This window comes from Haliotis asinina, chromosome 3 (assembly GCF_037392515.1).
Source record: "Haliotis asinina isolate JCU_RB_2024 chromosome 3, JCU_Hal_asi_v2, whole genome shotgun sequence".
Taxonomy (NCBI): Eukaryota; Metazoa; Mollusca; class Gastropoda; order Lepetellida; family Haliotidae; genus Haliotis; species Haliotis asinina.
This window is the reverse complement of record NC_090282.1, coordinates 72,102,038-72,120,702: the sequence shown is the minus strand read 5'-3', so window position 1 is coordinate 72,120,702 and position 18,665 is coordinate 72,102,038. Positions and strand designations below refer to the sequence as shown.

At 39.1% G+C, this 18,665-nt stretch overlaps 1 protein-coding gene across 1 annotated transcript in view; it reads left to right on the top strand.

Moving 5' to 3' along the window:
- The first annotated feature begins 734 nt into the window (after window positions 1-734).
- The window catches only part of LOC137278407 (growth hormone secretagogue receptor type 1-like), a 159,322-nt gene continuing 141,391 nt past the window's right edge, over window positions 735-18,665 (top strand). Inside the window, exon 1 of the mRNA XM_067810710.1 lies at window positions 735-857. The gene's annotated coding sequence lies outside the window, so the exon portion shown is untranslated. The remainder of the gene's footprint in view (window positions 858-18,665) is intronic.

Here is an 18,665-nt window from a genome sequence, read left to right as displayed (position 1 = left end):
TGTATCGAAATTCAATCCAGCTCACTCATGATCAAAATACAATAAATCTCATTCAGTGCATGAGCGTATAATGATTAACATTATATCCTCTAAGGTATAAATTGGGTTTACCTAAGACAATTATTTACAGTTTGTGCCGCCACTTTATGTAAAAAATTGATTAAACGGTGGCATGAAATGACACAATATTTAGTTGTCTATACGGATAGTGCTATATTCCATTTAACACAGTGTGGTAATTCTTTTTCTTTTGTTTCTAAGTCTGCAAACAAATCTCTCCATCCTTCGCTACCCGCACCTCCCCCACCCCCAAATAAAAACAAACAAACAAAAAAAAACAACAAAAAAACAACAACACATAAACAAAACACACACAGTCACACTCTACTCGTCTTCATGTTGTGTTTATTCCATTCAATACTCATATGCATTCTGTATAAGAGTGACGTAGCATTTATCAGCTCCACGTTTATGACAGCAGTGTCCACTTTCGCCATTTGTTATGTAACAAAATTCCCAGCAGAGAATCATGCTCACATTAAAACTTGTGATTTTCCACCACCATTCGAAATTAATATTTTTCATCTCCGAACAGTGGTTAGCGTTGGATTTACAGTCTAAAAAATACTTAAGACCTGTCTTCCGCATCGTTGGGTAGAATTACACGGCATTTAAGTAGGAGCAATATCCTCCAGCTATGGAAGTGGGTGAATTGGGATCTGAAACTGACGGTCACGTGACACCATCGGCTTTGGACAAATGCTACTGGGGAAAGTTGTGGCAGGCCTGTCTACGTCTGGCTGTGAAAACATTGAGCTGCGACGCACACAACTGCGCCGAACGTCCAGCTTTGTGAGGTAGGTGTTAGATACATACTTCTTAAAAGTGGATACGTTCTGACAGTTCGCTATGAGATTCAGAGTCCACGGCAAATGTAATGTATTTTCTAGTATTCATGTTTGATTCGTATTATTTTAGCCCGATCGGTATAGATGTTACTTCCGTGTATCCATGCTTGTGTCTCTGTAATGTGAATTTACCTGTAGGCGATTCACGATGTTGTATAGGCGATGTGGGTATGTTATAATAACCCATAGATTCATATTGTATCTCAGAAAGAACTGCATACACAAGTATAGACGAAATCTTGTCTTAATATCAAAGATAATAAGCGTATATAGTGTTTGAGTTGTGACCCCACGCCCTGTTTGCAGGTGCCTGTGATCACAGTTATGTACATATAAGGCTCTGAATTGGGTGTGTCAATAATTTCATGCTACATTAGTTTAAATGATGACAGGTAGTGCAGATAAGAATCAATAACGTGCGGCCCTACATATACTCCTGTAAACAAGTTCTCTGATATATGTAGGTGGTATAAAAGGGAAAGAAGGAGGCAGCACTGTTAGTTCGGTTTGATATACAGGTGATATATGCAGCACGTGTTTAATGTAGATCTGTGCGTTAGGACCTGTATACAGTGAGTGAGTGATTGCATTTTACGCTGCATTCCAGCTATATGGCGGCTGTCTGTACATAATCGAGTCTGGACCAGACAATCCAGTGATCAACGGCATGAGCAGGTGATAGATACTGCACACTATCAGTTTAGCCTTATATTTTATGGTCTGTATATAGGTGGTAATTATATGCAGCACGTGCACAACGTTACAGTATAAATTAGGGTTTATATACTTGTGACATATGCAACACGTCCTCAGTGTTACAGTATAAAGTAGGATCTATATTTATCATACAATGCATAGCGTTCTCGGCAGGATAAAGTCAACGGATGTTTTCGGTATCCGTTGGGGTCATATACGGATACCGATGCAAATTAGGCAGGTCATATGCAAATTTGGGGATTACTTTCACAGTGTAAACAAACATGGCTTCAATGATCGGTGATAGTGTCAGTCCTTTGATCCCAGAAACTTCGTGCCTGGTTATGATAGGTGCAGTAGATTATGAAGCGAAGATAGAAAGCCATAGGCTTGCGAAAATACCAAAGTTTCCCGACCGACTGTCAGTGTTAACGAGAGGTTGGCATTGGAATCCAGGTACACAATGTCACGCGAACATTAAAGTGTATTTGGTGTTCAAAACGGTAATTGAAATTTTCAGAAATTCCACAAGAGGTGTTTTGTTAGTTTTCTAACGTAAACTAGGATTTGTTGACAGAAATGCGCTCCTTAACATAAAAACTTACTGGGAACTAGATGACGTAACGCACTCAAATGGGTGATCAGTACATACGTACGTCACCGAGCTTTTGACGTCACGTATTACTACGCATATATTTGTGACGTCATATATGCAGGCACATCCCACGAAGTTAAGTTTCATGATCTGCGGCAAATGAAATCGGATTTTTTAAAATTATAAAGTAAGAATGACATTGTATGATAAAAAGGTTATCGCGCTCGTGTGTTTGGGGATGGTTATTATCCTGCATTAGGAATAAACAAGGCTCGCTAAATACAATGTTTATTCCTAGTGCAGGATATTAACCATCCCCAAACTCTCTCGCGTGATAACCTATATACATGTGATGTATTTAAACGTGTTCGGTGTAACAGTATAAATTAGGATCTATATATATACAGGTGATATATGCAGCAACTGTTCAGTGTTAGCCCAGTACGTTAGTATCCATATATTGGTGATATATGCAACACGTGTTCAGTGCAATCCGATATGGTAAGATCTATATGTTAGGACCTAAATGCAGATGATATAAGCACAACGGGTTCATTGTATCTCTATGCGTGAGCATCTACATACAGGTGATATAAGCAACGCGTATCCAGAGTAAGAGTATAAATTAATTAAATATGAGTGTGTGTGTATGTATGTATGTATGTATGTATGTATGTATGTATGTATGTATGTATGTATGTATGTATGTATGTATGTATGTATGTATGTATGTATGTATGTATGTATGTATGTATGTGTGTGTGTATGTGTATGGTGTACAAACGTATTTAGTGTACAGTATAAATTAGGACCTAAATACAGTGACTTGGATCTACATGTTAGGTTTAAAACGGGAATGAGCGTGACATAACGACGTCGATGAAAAATCATTTAATGCACATTTTGTCCTGCAGGCTTGTTACATTTAGATCATGTTCTTTTGAATTCTGATAAGAACATACTATATTACTTACGTTATTAGATCTATAGAAATGTGCAGCATTGTGTCGTGAAGTCGGTTCGTTGTGTCGATGTATTTTGGGAGAACAGATCGTGTTTAAGCCTTTCATCTAACTAGCTAGTCCATTACGAAGCAGTGCAATCAATTCTTAAATTTGATAGCAAACTGAGGAGGAAGTAAAACTTGCATGAGGAAAATGTTTACCAATGAATACACAAACATACAGATTGATATAGAATTCACAACTGCCAATGTATCGTCAAATGTTGTTTGTCAAATAAGCAAGGTTGCGTCCTTCAGACCCCCATAAATGTATGACAGTGAGTTCGAATCACCTAATCGGTTGGAGTCTGTTGGTTTGTTAGCTTTATACTCATACTGAAGAGTTTTGCCAAAGCAATATCTTTTTATACCCTTTCCCCCACCACACACGCACACACGCGCGCACACCCACACTCACATGTGTGTAGTTTCATTAGGGGAAGTAGGTCAGCAGACAATCCAGGAAATGGACTGTTTTACGATATCCAAATTGATGGACCCCTGTTGACATAGTTCTCTGACCTCATGAAACATCCTGTTGGAAGTGATACTAAATTGATTAGGTGAACACGAAAGAGCATTCAGAAATATTCCTGTGGTCCATGCCAGCCCAGCCAGTTAGCCTAGTTACGAATCACTTGAGGTTTTCTCTCAGACTTAATATTTATGTTTGTAAATGTAAAACAATGAATGTTTAGACAAACAACACAGCTACAAATACGCCCCATAAGTTAGAAATGGTCGAAAGTAAATACTTACGATTGTCACACTTTAACAGGTTATCCAATCCTTATTAGGATATATAAAATGGTTTGTAATAATAAAGAAAACATCAACTTCATTGATATTTTAAGCGTCTCATTACAGAGTTCTGTGAATTTTGAATTTATTGACCGCGACAGGTTGGAACCCCACAGTGCAGATATACGTGGAACAACACAGCTGTTGTTATCATGTATACGGCTGACCATGCCCCCTGCGTCAACGTATGAAGTTATGTGAATATTGCTGGAACCAGGAACGACAATAATTGGTGGGTTTTGTTTCCTGGCTTGCCAGCCATTAAAGTCTCATCGACCATGTCAAATACACTGTTGTGGAATGGTACTTTTGTGTAAGTTCGTCAAGCGATGGAAGTTCATCAAACGTGTGGAAAAAATGATATTGGACCTTGTTATGTCCAGACTGACGGAGTCACAGATATTATACTTGGTCGATATATCTGACCATTCATTTGAAACATGTGTTCGCTTATAGTAGAATTGTATTTGCTCGTAATAATTTAAGCTAGTTTAGTTTATCGAACACTAGGACAATAATAGTGCTATTAAATTGCTCCTCAACACATCAAGGCTGCAGTGACAATTAGAATTTGTAGTTTAAACACATCAGTGTCATATAACAACACAGTGGCTATAACAGAACATTGTCTATATCTTTCCCTGTGAACATTTGTTACATTGTTCAAACGTGACATAGATTCTTCTAGGTTACTTATATCGAGGCAATACAAACCTTGTTTTCTATGTGAAGGTATCTAATTAGTAAGCCCAGAGTTCAATAGAAAACAGTGTTCGCTGGCGAAATAGGTCCAGATCGCTTATGGTTCACTCACTTCAGTATCTGTTTATAATTTTGTCCATATATGCAAACAACTGTTGTGAAATACTGACGTCATGCAATTTAAATATTTGTAAGACTGGTTCGGAAGCAAAGTTGTTACGATCTATCATTTCAAATCTGACAACATGAAATTATGTCTTCAAAGTTTTGTTCTGTTCTTGAAAGTAAACTTAAACATTAGTCATCTGGTCCGCATATTGCGTAAATTCCGAAGCCTGTGCCATAGGTTAAATATTCAACAGCATCGTTGTTATGGGAATGTGTACTGAACAACATCGGCGTGCATATCATTTTCTTCTCGGATGGCCCTATTCTTCAGGAAGAAAAAAACCCCTTCCCATTTCAAGTTATTCTCATCATGCTAGCATGAAGATCGCCGAAACATATAACGGACATTACACAAAGGACATGCAATGTATATGTGCCTGTTTAGGGATTATTGAGACATCGTGGCATCATGAATTCCCCTTTGATTGGCAATTAAGAAGTGTGTAATGAGCATGAAGAAGATTGTTTGGATAAACAACTTTAAAATTGCCGTTACGTATACGAGATGTATTCATGATATTGAGACCTATTGCGAATATTCACTTATATATTCATATAGGTTCCAGGTTACGCCCATCGGGATCTGTTTATGACAGTAACGTTTTCCTGGGTTTTTATTTATCAGACTATGGAATTGTTTAGTCCAAGGACAAATAAACGTACCTTTTCTTGTCCCGGCCATTACTTTCATCATCATGCCATATACACTTCTATTGATCTCGAGTCTTTTTTCTCAAGAACATATTATAGCCTCACAGGTGAATCTTACATATATGTCGATTTCTATATACAATTTATAAACAGATATACACAATTTCCATAATCATTTGGAACATCTTCATTGCAAAATTCAGACAAAAACCTGCAGCATTTAAAACCTAGCCACTCTCAAACTGTGTGCTGTGAACAGGTACTACAGAAAAGGGAGAACATGTTCTGCCATACCATGGTACACGTCACAAATACATTCAAATGGACATACAGTGCATTTGCTTCAGAGTAAAGATTGAAATATTAATGCAAGATAGTATCCCTTTTGTTATGATATAATCGTATCTTATCTCTTTCACAACTGGGGATAGGAAATGACTGCAACAAGCGTATTCAAAATGTAGGTTTTATAGGAAGTAATGGCTATTAGAATAATATTCGAGCTGACATTAATGTGAACAATAACAGCTGTATTATTAATATGTTAGTAGCAACGCTGCGCGATTTTCATTTTCGATAATGTGTGGGTATCGCGATATACAGTGAAAACGTGTAAAATTCATGTCCGATTGACGTAACGTTCTGTCGGGGAACATATGGTTTAGACTTTTTGAAAGAGACAGCGTCCTTAAAGCCCTAAATATTTCTATATATGTTTTAGTATATACCTGTATGACAGTAACTACTTTAACTAGCTACCTGCTTTTAAACTACATGTATTTGTACATCAATATTTTACGTAGGTGTCGATAATCTTCTGTATATAATCGTCCAGTGACAGGGCATTGAATGCGAAATAACCAACAAATACGTAAAGTATCGCTTTCTAACAGCGTTTTCACGCGAGGATTGATGTAAGCTGCAGATGTAGTGTAAGTGTAGCATGGTATTGTTGAAGGGGTGACAAGAAACTGAGCCACATTGGCTGTTAACTCATATTGGAAAACTCAGTAATATTTCGTATTCCTGTCAGCGATAAACTAAACCATATTCCCAAGAGGGTTTGGAAGCTATTTGAATTATGTAGTGCAAAACGGTTTATAAACTAAAAGATAAACATGGCTATTATTTAAAATAGTCTTTTTAGGCAGTTATCGGTAAAGTGAACATTGGGGAGAGCGTTGTGCAAACATGTATGAATAATACGACAAAAAACCCTACCAAAACATTTGCCTCTTAGACACATGGTAATTTCGGGATATGTGTGCTCACTGGTTGGTCTATTAAACGAGTTAAAATGAAACAAATATCGGAAAGCGCTGACGTCAGAATCGTAAACATCGTCAGTGGAACTGTCGGAACAGAAGAACGAAATGTAAACATGTTCAAAATATTTTCGGTAACCTATTTCAAACTTGAATCCATTACCCCTGGGTTTACATCAATAACCATTATGAAAATTACGTTGATGCATAGCCTCACAAAATTGTGATATTTTGTTTTCAACAATCCCCAAATCAAAATAAAAAAAACAACAAATCCAAGCTTTCAAAGGGAACATCGGGCTGTTGATTATGATTTGACGTTGTTGATCTAACATCAATTCCGAATACAGTTGCGATTTTTACATGAATGTTTTAAAACATTCTTTTGTTGATGAATGTGTGCGCTGGTTATGAGAGAGCAGCCATGCAAAATTTCAAATTATTGCCTGTAGCAGAAATATCCTGCCACCAATGTGATCTGCATGAAGTACGGGATTGGGATCAAGAGGCAAAGTAGGCAGTTGCTGCTGATGTTTATCGTGGGAGTCACTGTCGTGGTGGGGGAAAATGCGGATGTGAACTGAAGTAGGTGGCAGAATCAGGTCGTCTAGGGCCACGGGCTGCCTTCTCGCACACATGAAAATATGATCTGCTCGCGCCCTAACTGCTGCTAGTTGAAGGGGATCATGCAGATTTAATGCTTTTACATCGGTTTGTGTTTTCTACAGCCAAGCTTCATTGGCTGCTGTGAGTGACGTCGGTGTATATTTGCCCTCTAAATACTTTCATTTGTTTAACACTTGTTTGACTGCCATTGAATTTAGTCTTATTTTATTTCAGTTCTGCGATCGATTGGCCATGTTTTCTGTAACGCACAGACACTGATAGTGATTTCAAAAACAGTAAACATAATCTCGGCGAATTCGGGATTCGAACTCACGATAATTGACTATGACACACCCACGCGCACTTATGAAGGCCACACGGCCACCACGTGTTACAAAGGCAGTCATTTAAAGGGGATTTCGTCGAGCCAACAATGTTTCATTTCTAGATGAACGAGCAATGTCATTTGAACATTATTCAACTTAAAAAAAGTCCAGGATTCTTTGACACTGCTGCAGTCGCCTGAACGACAATTCATTGTAGTGATATGAAAGAATTCATAGAACCTGATGCTGACTCCAACCTCATTAATCCGAACAGTACGTCTGTCAGTAAGAAATCGAGAGTAATTTATGTCCGAAATAATAAGTCTCACGTCAATGTTTACATAATCCCTTAACAGTAAACGAACTAAAGATATTTAGACTAGATTAAAGGGGGGCGGAGCCAGGTGTTTGCTTCAGTTTTGCCTTTATCCTAATGTTTGATAATCGACGAAAACAAATTGCGTAGAAGAAACAGATCACATAGAAGACATCTGGTGTATATTGCCCGCGAGACCAAGGGGAATCCAGTGTGGTATGTTGCATCGAGAAGGTGCCTCATTTCCTTGTTTCCCCATGGGAACACGCAGATAACCTTTAACAGGTGTGACAAAATAATCGCCCAGCAGGTAGGTCAATAATGCCATAGGCTCGGCGTTTTTGTGATCTTTCTCAACAAAGTTCAAGAGAGTCATCTAATTACATTATCACGTTTAACGTAGGGTTTTCATTACTATGCCCCGTACAATCAAACCCGTGTATCCCATTATTGATACTTGAAAAGTGTTTATCGTTACAGGTTAACACGTTTTGTAATTGAAACTTTAGGAAGTAACCATGTCGCCACGCCCAAGCCGACTTGAATCTACAGACTGAAGAACGTTGAGAGCGAGCGTAACATGTAAAAAGCGTAACAAGCGTTAACAAGTAAACTTTCGCATAATACGCAAGTCAGTTTTTCTGAAAGGTATACGCTCATGGGATCTTTCGTCCACCGCAAAAAAAAACCCACCCAGTTATATTAACACGTAAGTCCTCGACTTTGGACTCTATCAAGTATGGGGTACAATATATATTCAGGAGTCTAATAACTTTTTTGTAATTCGAGGACATTTGTTAAACCGACATCATAAAGTAAACCAAAGGCAACTTTGGCTAAATAAATATTCCCGACGAGGAACATGCGAGTGATGAAATTCTACGCCATTAAGAAGCATTTGCACAGTAAGCACGGTTCATTTTTCTTCAGTTTACCAGATTCCTCATTACTCTTAAGATGCATAGTTATTTCCCCCGAGAATACGACAAAGTAATGAGTATAACGTTTCTGTGTACTGCTCATTCGCGGCTATTAAAAAATCATGTCGAGATTGATCTCGGTTCCCTTGGCAAGCTGCTTCTTTTACTATTTGCTTCATAATGAAATTATATGTCCACATTTGTTCAGAGAAGTAACACCAAAGTCCTCTCTATAGTTTTCAACAACTTTTACTGCAGACATAAGGAAGACAATTCGAAACACCTCGCGTTAGGGGAAAGTCATGCACGTCGATCTTTTTTACTTTGTTAAGGTGAAAATTTGACTAGCCTTTGTAAGTGTTTGTGATGGACGCTATGGTGGAACAGGGAATACATAGGCACCCTTTCGCGTAAACCTTGTTCCGTCAAAGTTTGATAGTCGTTAATAAAAATATAATTTTATTCAGCTGATGATATTTGACTTTCACTGTTATTTCACTGTTAAACTAGCGGCCAAAAGAAACGCCACCAAAATAGAAACGACTGCAAATTGTCAAAATAATTGTCAGTCTGTTTGAAAAGAGCTGAGAACACATATCTCGAACACAAGATGTCTGTTTTCACATGCCTTTCGCATATTGTGAAAAAAGACATGTATCTGGATAAAACGGAAAGTGTGCACAAAGTTACCCGTATCAAATTAAGGTATAAAAGCTAACCAGATTTATTTTCTGACACCATTGTAATCGATTGACAACCCTGAACATGCCTCGTTTAACACCAGAGCAGAGGGAGACAGCAATCAGTATGTTACAGACGGAACAGACACAAGAGCTTGTGCCTAGGGATGCTGCAAATCCACCATCGGAAGACTTGCCACACGTCTAAGACAGACAGTACTGCAGAAAGACAAGAGTGGTAGACCATGCCCAAAGGTCACTACCCAACAAGAAAACCGGTATTTAGGGGTGTCTCACTTTAGGAACCGATACGTCACTGTGACGTCATCTAGCGCCAAACGCAGTGAATATCCAGTCAGCAGACAGACTGTTGCCTGATGACTCCGCATTCATGGTCTCCATGCCAGTCGAACTTTCCAGTGCATGGCGTTGACGGGCCAATACCGACGTGCCAGACTGATATGGACCAGGACTGTGCCACACTGGCAGCAGTGAAACTGGCGAAGAGTGAACTCTGGTGACGAAAGCAAGTTCGAGCTCTTAAAGATCTGTCCCCAATTGAGCACCCTTGGGAATGACTGGGACGTCATAACGGCAAACATCAGCCATTTACGAGGAGCGCTTTGGCAGCTGCCATGCCAAAGGAATGGTGTCGGATCCAAGAAGACTCTTTTACTCAGCTGGACGTCGGGTTCGGACCTGCATCACTGCTTGGGGTAGCCCCACCCGGTATTGAACAATATGTGCTGCCCAGAAAGTTATAAACGCTCCCAATAGATTCTGCACTGGGATCTAATACTAGATAATGCACCCCAGTGTCATTCATGTAATAATAGATCACCAGCTGCATCGGTTTTCTTTTTGTTATCCATTAGATACTGATGCTGAATGATTACTTTGTGCAATCAAACTTTTAATGTTACCATATTTATCCAAGGGTTTTTTAGACCAGTAAAATAGTTGATGGCGTTTCTTTTGGACGCTAGTTTACTTTGCAATTCTTGATGATGATCTAATGTAACATATAATAAGGCATCAGAATACGTTACTTTTTTGCTCGCCTTTGCTCGCTTGTTTAGCGAATACACAAAACATTATTCAGCCAATGATTTACTTGAATCTAACTTGTGTATGTGAATCATTGCTGCCTTATTTGCAAGTACTGGATAATCGACACACATAACACACAAGACGACCAGTGTTCAACAACAACTCGAATAACATCCCAGTATCCATACTATATTCGAATACCCACATGGGTACAATGTCCATTTCTGGTGTCCCCGCCGTGATATTGTTGAAATGTTGCCCAAAACGCCGTAAAATCAAACTCGGTCAGTCAGTCAGCAGAATATATTAATTTGTATATATCACTCATATACTATAAGCGATAAGGAGCTTATAACATAACAAAAGGGAATATATCTTGCATTACAATCACACTATGTACATGGCATGGCCTGTACCAGCTGTGTTCTTACTTAAACTGACATACATCAACGTGACAACAAATATCTAGAGTCATAAAATATGACCACCTCAAGTTAGATACAAATATATATTGCTCGTTATTCGCTCCCCACCTGTCGATGATGAGTATTTCATGTACCCTTGTGACATCTGGGATGAGCATTTAGCCTAATTTTGGAGACTTCATGTGCATTTATAGTCTTGCAAATGACCACAACGTCCATTATTGTGCGTACCTTTTGTTCCAGTGTTGTTTTCAGTGAACAATTAATTGCCTTTGCATATGTGATGGACATTACTAATGTGGAATATTCTCACCTTTTCCGGGACATTTAATGTCATCGCTATACAAGTCACACATATCGTATTGACAGAGACGGAATCGTAAAATGGTCATTGATGGTATAATTATGGAAAATACCAACAGATGTGCTTTTTAGATTAATGCAGTGGCACTCATTGTAATTTGACCATTGAACTAGAGGCAAAAGTTATCATGCAGATATTGAAACGTCGTTAAATCAAAGACCAGTGGACCACCGGTCAACGTTGTGTCGACAGGGCTGGTAAAACAAATAGATGTCGTCCTGTCGACGATGTCTTAAGATAAGGGGTTTCAAAATGGCGAGTATTTATACTCTTAAAAAAGTATTGGATAATGAACGTTCAATTTGGATAGGACGTGTAAACGTTAACAAACGTTTCAAGGACAGAGATCTTATGAACGCACCACCATTTCCCTCTATTACCACCCCTAAACACAACGCGTGATATGCTCGCGCACAACGCAAAATCGTATACATGCAAATTATTACATGTCATACATCAGTCATCTTTCAAAATCGACCACATTCCCAATAACTATGGTTGTAACGAAGTGCAAATGGTGATGCACTCTCCAAACATTCAATAATATCATATCAACATTGATTGACTCCGATAAATATTCTATATATTTTAATCGTATAAAAATGAAGATCCCCCACTTTTTTTTAAAGAGTATATATTAATGCAGTGTTATGCATTTTGTGGCGATGTATTACGTCTGGGGTTGGCACGGGTCAATTTATCTACCCGGGTACCCCATTCCCTAATTCCCTGCCCAGCCCTGGCACTCGTTAAACTAATTCCTGACATTAAATTTGTGTTTATATTCTTCACCTAATAGGCTAAAATTTCGAGTTTTCTCAATCATGTATTACATTCAAAGCAGGTGACTGTAAATTATGTCTTAATCTTCAGAGAAAATATAACCTTTTTATCATGAAAGAATAATACATCACACCAGTGAATCTATCCGTCTCATGATCATGATTGGCCCAGGTATCGAGACGTGTACCCAGGTCCAACTCATTACCCTGCAGTCTCCGTATCCGAGTTACCCGCCCCAGCCCTAATTATGTGTGTATATATTTATTGGTACGTTTGCAAACCATCTAAGGATTTATCGGATGTTATGTTCATTAACGACTCTCACCTTTGTATTCGAATATTATGCATTTTCGAATGAGTGTAATGCTTTTAGCATGCAGGAAGGAATATTTGTTAAATATTTGTTTTCGATCACTGTTGGCAGATATCATTTCCGCTTCTAAACACAAACTGAAATGGTATAATGCACTATGACAAAGTGTTTAGCACTGGACACAATCAGCAAATGACATTTTTCATGACATCACCACCAGGTCCAGTACTGATAAATACTACAAATGGAGTTTATGCGTTCGTACAATCAGTGTAACAAAGAACATCTTTTTGTGTCTAAAGTCGTTATTAATTCCCTACAATCACGCTGCTTCTTCCGATTGCTCCATGTTTACATAGCAGAATTATGTTTTAACTTCAAAGATTGTCACAGTGCCCAAACCCATTCCGTGAATGCGGGTGACATTGTGATTAAGACTATGCCGTGCAATATGGCACTGCCGAAGAGGCGATCCATTAAGGTAATGTGCAGTACGATTGCTATTCCTCGCGGACAAGTTGAGAGATTGAGTTTATCAGATGTGATAATCTGATGAGCTTGCTCGAGTCATTTAACACAGTGGAAAAGATCATATCTTAATTCTAGTATCCTAATTCACTGCGGAGAGTGGGAGCTTTCCGATATTGATGCTATCATCGGTATGCGCTGTTGCTTTTCTGAACCAGTTACACTTCCTTTCGCAACGGACTAAGACGGTATCGATATTGGCTGTTATTTTTAGGAGAGTTGATTGTAGATGTGAAGTGAGTACAGATTCGTTCAATCATATTTACCCAGGTGGGTCGGAACAACTCTTAGCCTCATTTTTTATAGTGATTTAATATAAATGTTCATGATATGCTCACATCTGTACAGTGGCCTGTGCACTTCTTATTATAATGCTTTATCTGTCAAGTTTTGAATTTCATCTTCAACAAGTTTGTTAAGTTTGCTTGAATTCATTCACTGATATTCAATTCACTGATATAACGTTAACACGGGTTGCAATACGTATTACTAGTCCTTCAACATGACTACGCTCTGCAGTAATCGAGTCTGGACCAAGTAACCGAGTGAGTGATGCCATGAGTATACATTTATGCAATGAGGATGGATAACCTGCAACAACAATGTAACCGAGCTTGATGCCCGACCCATGTGGTCGCCTGTTATGACAAGCATGGAGTGCTGCGGACCTGGTCAACCTACAATCCTCAGGACAATATGTCTAGATTCATTCAGCTCAATGTCCATACCTAGGTTGCATATGTTATATTATATATACTGGTACTAAGCAATACGTGCACACATAGATGTAGGTCTGTACAGGATAATCACAAAAGTTAAATACGTGACCAAAGATACGCATACCTTTACCACGGACCAGATTTCAACACTGGGGGACAGGAAGGTGTATGGGCTCATTGTGGACTATCGCCATGTGTCTGATCACAGTAGTCAAATTTATCTGATCATGATTCGATTTATAACATGATATTTTCAATAGATGAATTTAACTATGTAGCGGTAAGTAAGTGATCTTGTGGAATCAAACACGGTCTGTGTCAAATGGAATACATATACAATCTACATTGCCATGTACAAACATTATCCACACACTTAAATTGATCTAAACATTTAATCCTAAAAGTTTTACCGTAGCAAATGGGATGAAAAGGAGTGTAGAGACATGACGCCATATCAGTGTTCTAGAAGACTTGCACGTTTGCTGCCTCAAATACACCCCTTAAAGAAGTCCCTGACGTAATCGTGAGGACTTCCTCTGGATGTTGTTTAATGCCATCTTTCATCTTGTACTATGTGGCACCTTAGATGTAACATGTTCTTCCGCAACGCGTGATTCTTTCCTTCAGTTAATATCATTTTCGTGCATCCTCGTAAACACTAATGGGATAGGTGATAACGTTCGTACCTCACACTGTAACTCGCATGTTGGAATGTGGCGAAAACATCTACATAAAGTGGAGGAAATTCAGCCAAACATGTGACGCAACCGTTAATGGAGATAGGTAATATACATTCATGGTAATTTATGATTGTAACTTGCGAATCGTGTCGACTGAAGAATTATTTAATGTTGAAACAAGAATGTCGACATGGTAGACTACTTAGTCTCGCGATCTTTATTAGCTCTTATCACAGCAAGGGCTGACGCTTGGCAAGTTGATCTGCAATACCTGATCACCGTGTCTTATCGTCATGTTCTATCTAGTAGGATAAACACAACGTCCAGCTGGGAGGGTCGGCCTAACTATAACGGTTTCTGTTAACACTTTAATGCATCTTACACACATCAATAAGATGTTTGCACGTTTGGCTGAAGTGCTTGTGTTGTAACCCCAATCACCACTTCTAACCATTTCATATTACGTTTATATAATCCGGCACATGCAAATTGATTTACGGAAATAGAAGCACAAAAATCAGTCGGCACTGACATTCTTTCTTCTTCGAACTCTTTGAATGTACGTTTCCAAGAAAAACTATGGCACGATTCTTCATTGAAGACACCATCTCTATTCGAATATGAGGCATAGTTTACCAACAAACACAACAGTTAGTTGATAATGGCACCAGGTTCTATATCGAAACGCTGTATCGAAACATAGTACAGAAGTTGTCATTGCTACAGGAAATAAAGCAATTGCCCCTATCCGAAGTACTCTATTCCCAAATCACACAAAAAGGGTGCCCCGGTTGTAACATTTCTTCATGCCAGGGATTAGGTGCATGAAAGAAGTACTCGTCAGCCATCCGTACTGTGTCTGGTTGCGGTATCCATCCTGAACGCTTGCTTGATCTTCTGTTGTAAAAAGAGCAATTATTCTATTGAAGGCGTGCACACACACACACACACACACACACACACACACACACACACACACACACACACACACACACACACACACACACACACACAAGCACACACACAAGCACACACACACAAGCACACACACACAAGCACACATACAGAGCAGTAGCCACAGCCACACAGTCAGCCAAACTCTCGCTCTCTTCTCTCTCTCTCTCTCACACACACACACACTCGTACTCGTTGGCTTGGAAGCAGTTCTAACCTGTCCGTTGGTGCAATTGGCAGCCAAAGACAAATAATCACTTTCACAGACTGTACAGGGTCTTTTCGATATTTTGAAATATCCTTTCATATTTTTTGCATCATTCTTTGCAATGTTGGTCGCGAAAATAGACTCAAAGCTTCTAGCATGGAGTCCAAACGTGTGTGGTAATCCAGGAGTCCCTGGAGAATGCGTATTCATCATGTCAGTGTATACTGAAGCCTTTTTGTCAGCGAGTGGTGATTATTAGCAGTACACCCATCCCCCAATGCAGTTGTGTAATAAATGAGATAGCGTGCGGTTTGTAACTCAGTGTGGCCTCTGACTCGCAGATCCTGCAGTTGAAACTGGGGAAACAACAACTGAAGAATAAGGTTAATACTCCTAGTTCAGGTATCAAACTGGTTCAGCTGATTACGTGAGGAATGCAGTTCAAACACTGACGGGGGAGGCTGGGATAATGCAGAGACGATTCATTCATTGCCCACATTTGATACAGTAATCGTTGCAAGTGAAATGTTACGAGAAAACACCCTGATTGCAGTACAATGCAGTTCTATTGTCTTAAGCCGTTTCATATTAATACATGGATGGCAATGAAGTATCAATTTTCAGGTAGGTACCTACGTATCAGTTTCTGCAATATGTATAACCTGTGACTACTGTCGTAAGTCAAATGATCCGAGTTCAGTTTCAAAGATAAATTCCAGAACGTCATTCTATGAGGAGTGGAGAGTTATGATCGGGAGAAAAGTTGAAACGCATGTGATGGCTTGCCAGTGCCCCTGTATCCTGCTGTCTCGGGGTGGATCATGCCGGAGTAGTGTTTCACCGGAAGTACTTTGTTACTCCGTTAACACAGCGTCATCTTCCACCTGATGAATCTACTCCTAATCCCGTGTTCTAACTGACATACACTACTCTACTACCTTTAGTATACGACCTACAATTACAGAAAACTAGTAGACTTTGCTACTGTTACAGCGAAGAACATTACGAAAATAACGCTTAGTGTGTCGTCTACAGATGGGGTCGCATTGAAATGATAATTTCTTATGTGACTAACAAAAAAGACTCCCTTTTTCTATTATACGTTTGGCGTCCAGCTGAAGAAGAGAATGGTGTCTAACTATCACATCAATATATTTATTCAACACTGTGATTTCTTAACTACATCCTTTGTGAAGACAGCTTTTATAGTTCCACAGAATTAGAATTTTGCTTGGGTGGGACACCGATGTATAGTGTCCAGACACAGCAGTTCAATGGATATCGTTAGCATTCTGGAGACAGTCAGCCAGTTAGTGAAAAGAACAAAGGAGGCGTCTATTTTGAGTGCATTCCGTGTTACCAACATCTGATTAATCGTTATAGAAATCAGCGGGGATTTCTTTAGATCATCACATGAAACGATTAGCTTTAAAGAAGAGTTTTTACAGAAATGCTAAAAGCGAAAATGGAGTATAAGAAGAGATGTGGAAATGGGATGATATCATGTGTGATGTACTTATCTATACCTTGAAAAAGGAACAAGAATTCATGCCGGCATTATTCGTAAAATGCAGATTTCTACACATATTGGAATAGGGAGATAATCCCAATGATCAGGACACTCCTGTCTTATACTCCACTCAAAGATGAAACTGTGATCGATAATAGATAATGCATTCAGACGCAGATACAATCCCATTTAACAACGTTTAACAGCCAAATGTGTTCGAACCCTTGAGTTACATCTAAAGATCGAGCTGTGGTCCCCTACTACAAATTTCAACACTAATGTGACATCTGGTCTGGGCAATAAATTTGATATCGACCTTGTGGATACCCATATTGTTGATAGCTTTTGATGCTTTGTGTTAATCAGATCTTATTAGCCCCGAACCCCTGTCATACCTTGCCTAGAACAAAATAAGCTCAGGATAAACTATTTTTATTGACTGCGTCTTGTTTTTTATCTATTAAACCCTCCAAATACGAGATTATACATTATAATACCGTCCAAATAACACGTACAGCTCACAATTACCTCCGATCAGAATGACGTATCGTTTTAAGGCGATTTGAACATGTGGGAAAGTGATTACGTTTATCGAACGATTAACAGCTTTTCTTTAAGAATCCTCCCAAAAAGCGACTTTTTACAAGTCAGCGCTTATCGCTTTTAATGAAATGCACTCAGTGCTCGGTAACTTAATCTCATTTTATTGGATTGTTACTGTGTCGTTCATTCTACTTTGTTTTCTTTACACGACTTCCATCCCAACAGATCTTCTAAGGGGTTTCAATATTGATCCGTCAAAATATGAGGTTTACAAGACTATGAACACACCAGGTAGGGAAATACGGATTCTACCATTACCTCCTGTATGTTGTCGTATACTACTCCTTTGACTACCACGTGTTGGATAGCGACATGGTGTTCTGGATATGACCTTTTTATTTCAATTTAATCATTCATTTACAGCCATTTAAGGCAGGCAGCAGTGTCACCCACAATCAAACCGTTCTTACCAGGTGTTCAGACAAGTGTTAGTACCTCGATGGTCTAAGCGGGCGCTAGTCGTACCCAAACAGCCTCTGAATTCTTGTTCAAGGGGTTCAACCGGGTTTATTCCCTGTCCGGTACCGAAGAGATTCTCATACATGGACGGACTGACAACTCCCGACGACCACATAGACTAGATACTTGTGATTGATCGTGTATTGTGACAATGAGGAAGTGGGTGTATGATCCTTTAGAGTCATCCCTGTTAATTCTTTTAATTAAAGTTATAAGGCCGTGGCATTTATTTACAACCTGCACGACGTTGCACGCACAATCTTGTAGATATTTCCATTGGTTAGCTAGATTGCTCACCGGGACATGCACTTGTATTGCTTGTGTCTGAGAGGATGGAGAAGGAATTGTGTAAGTTACATTTGCTGAGTGTGACAACGACAGAAGCGATCAGGAAAACCAGGTTCTCATTTTCACACTTTAGATCTTTAGTAA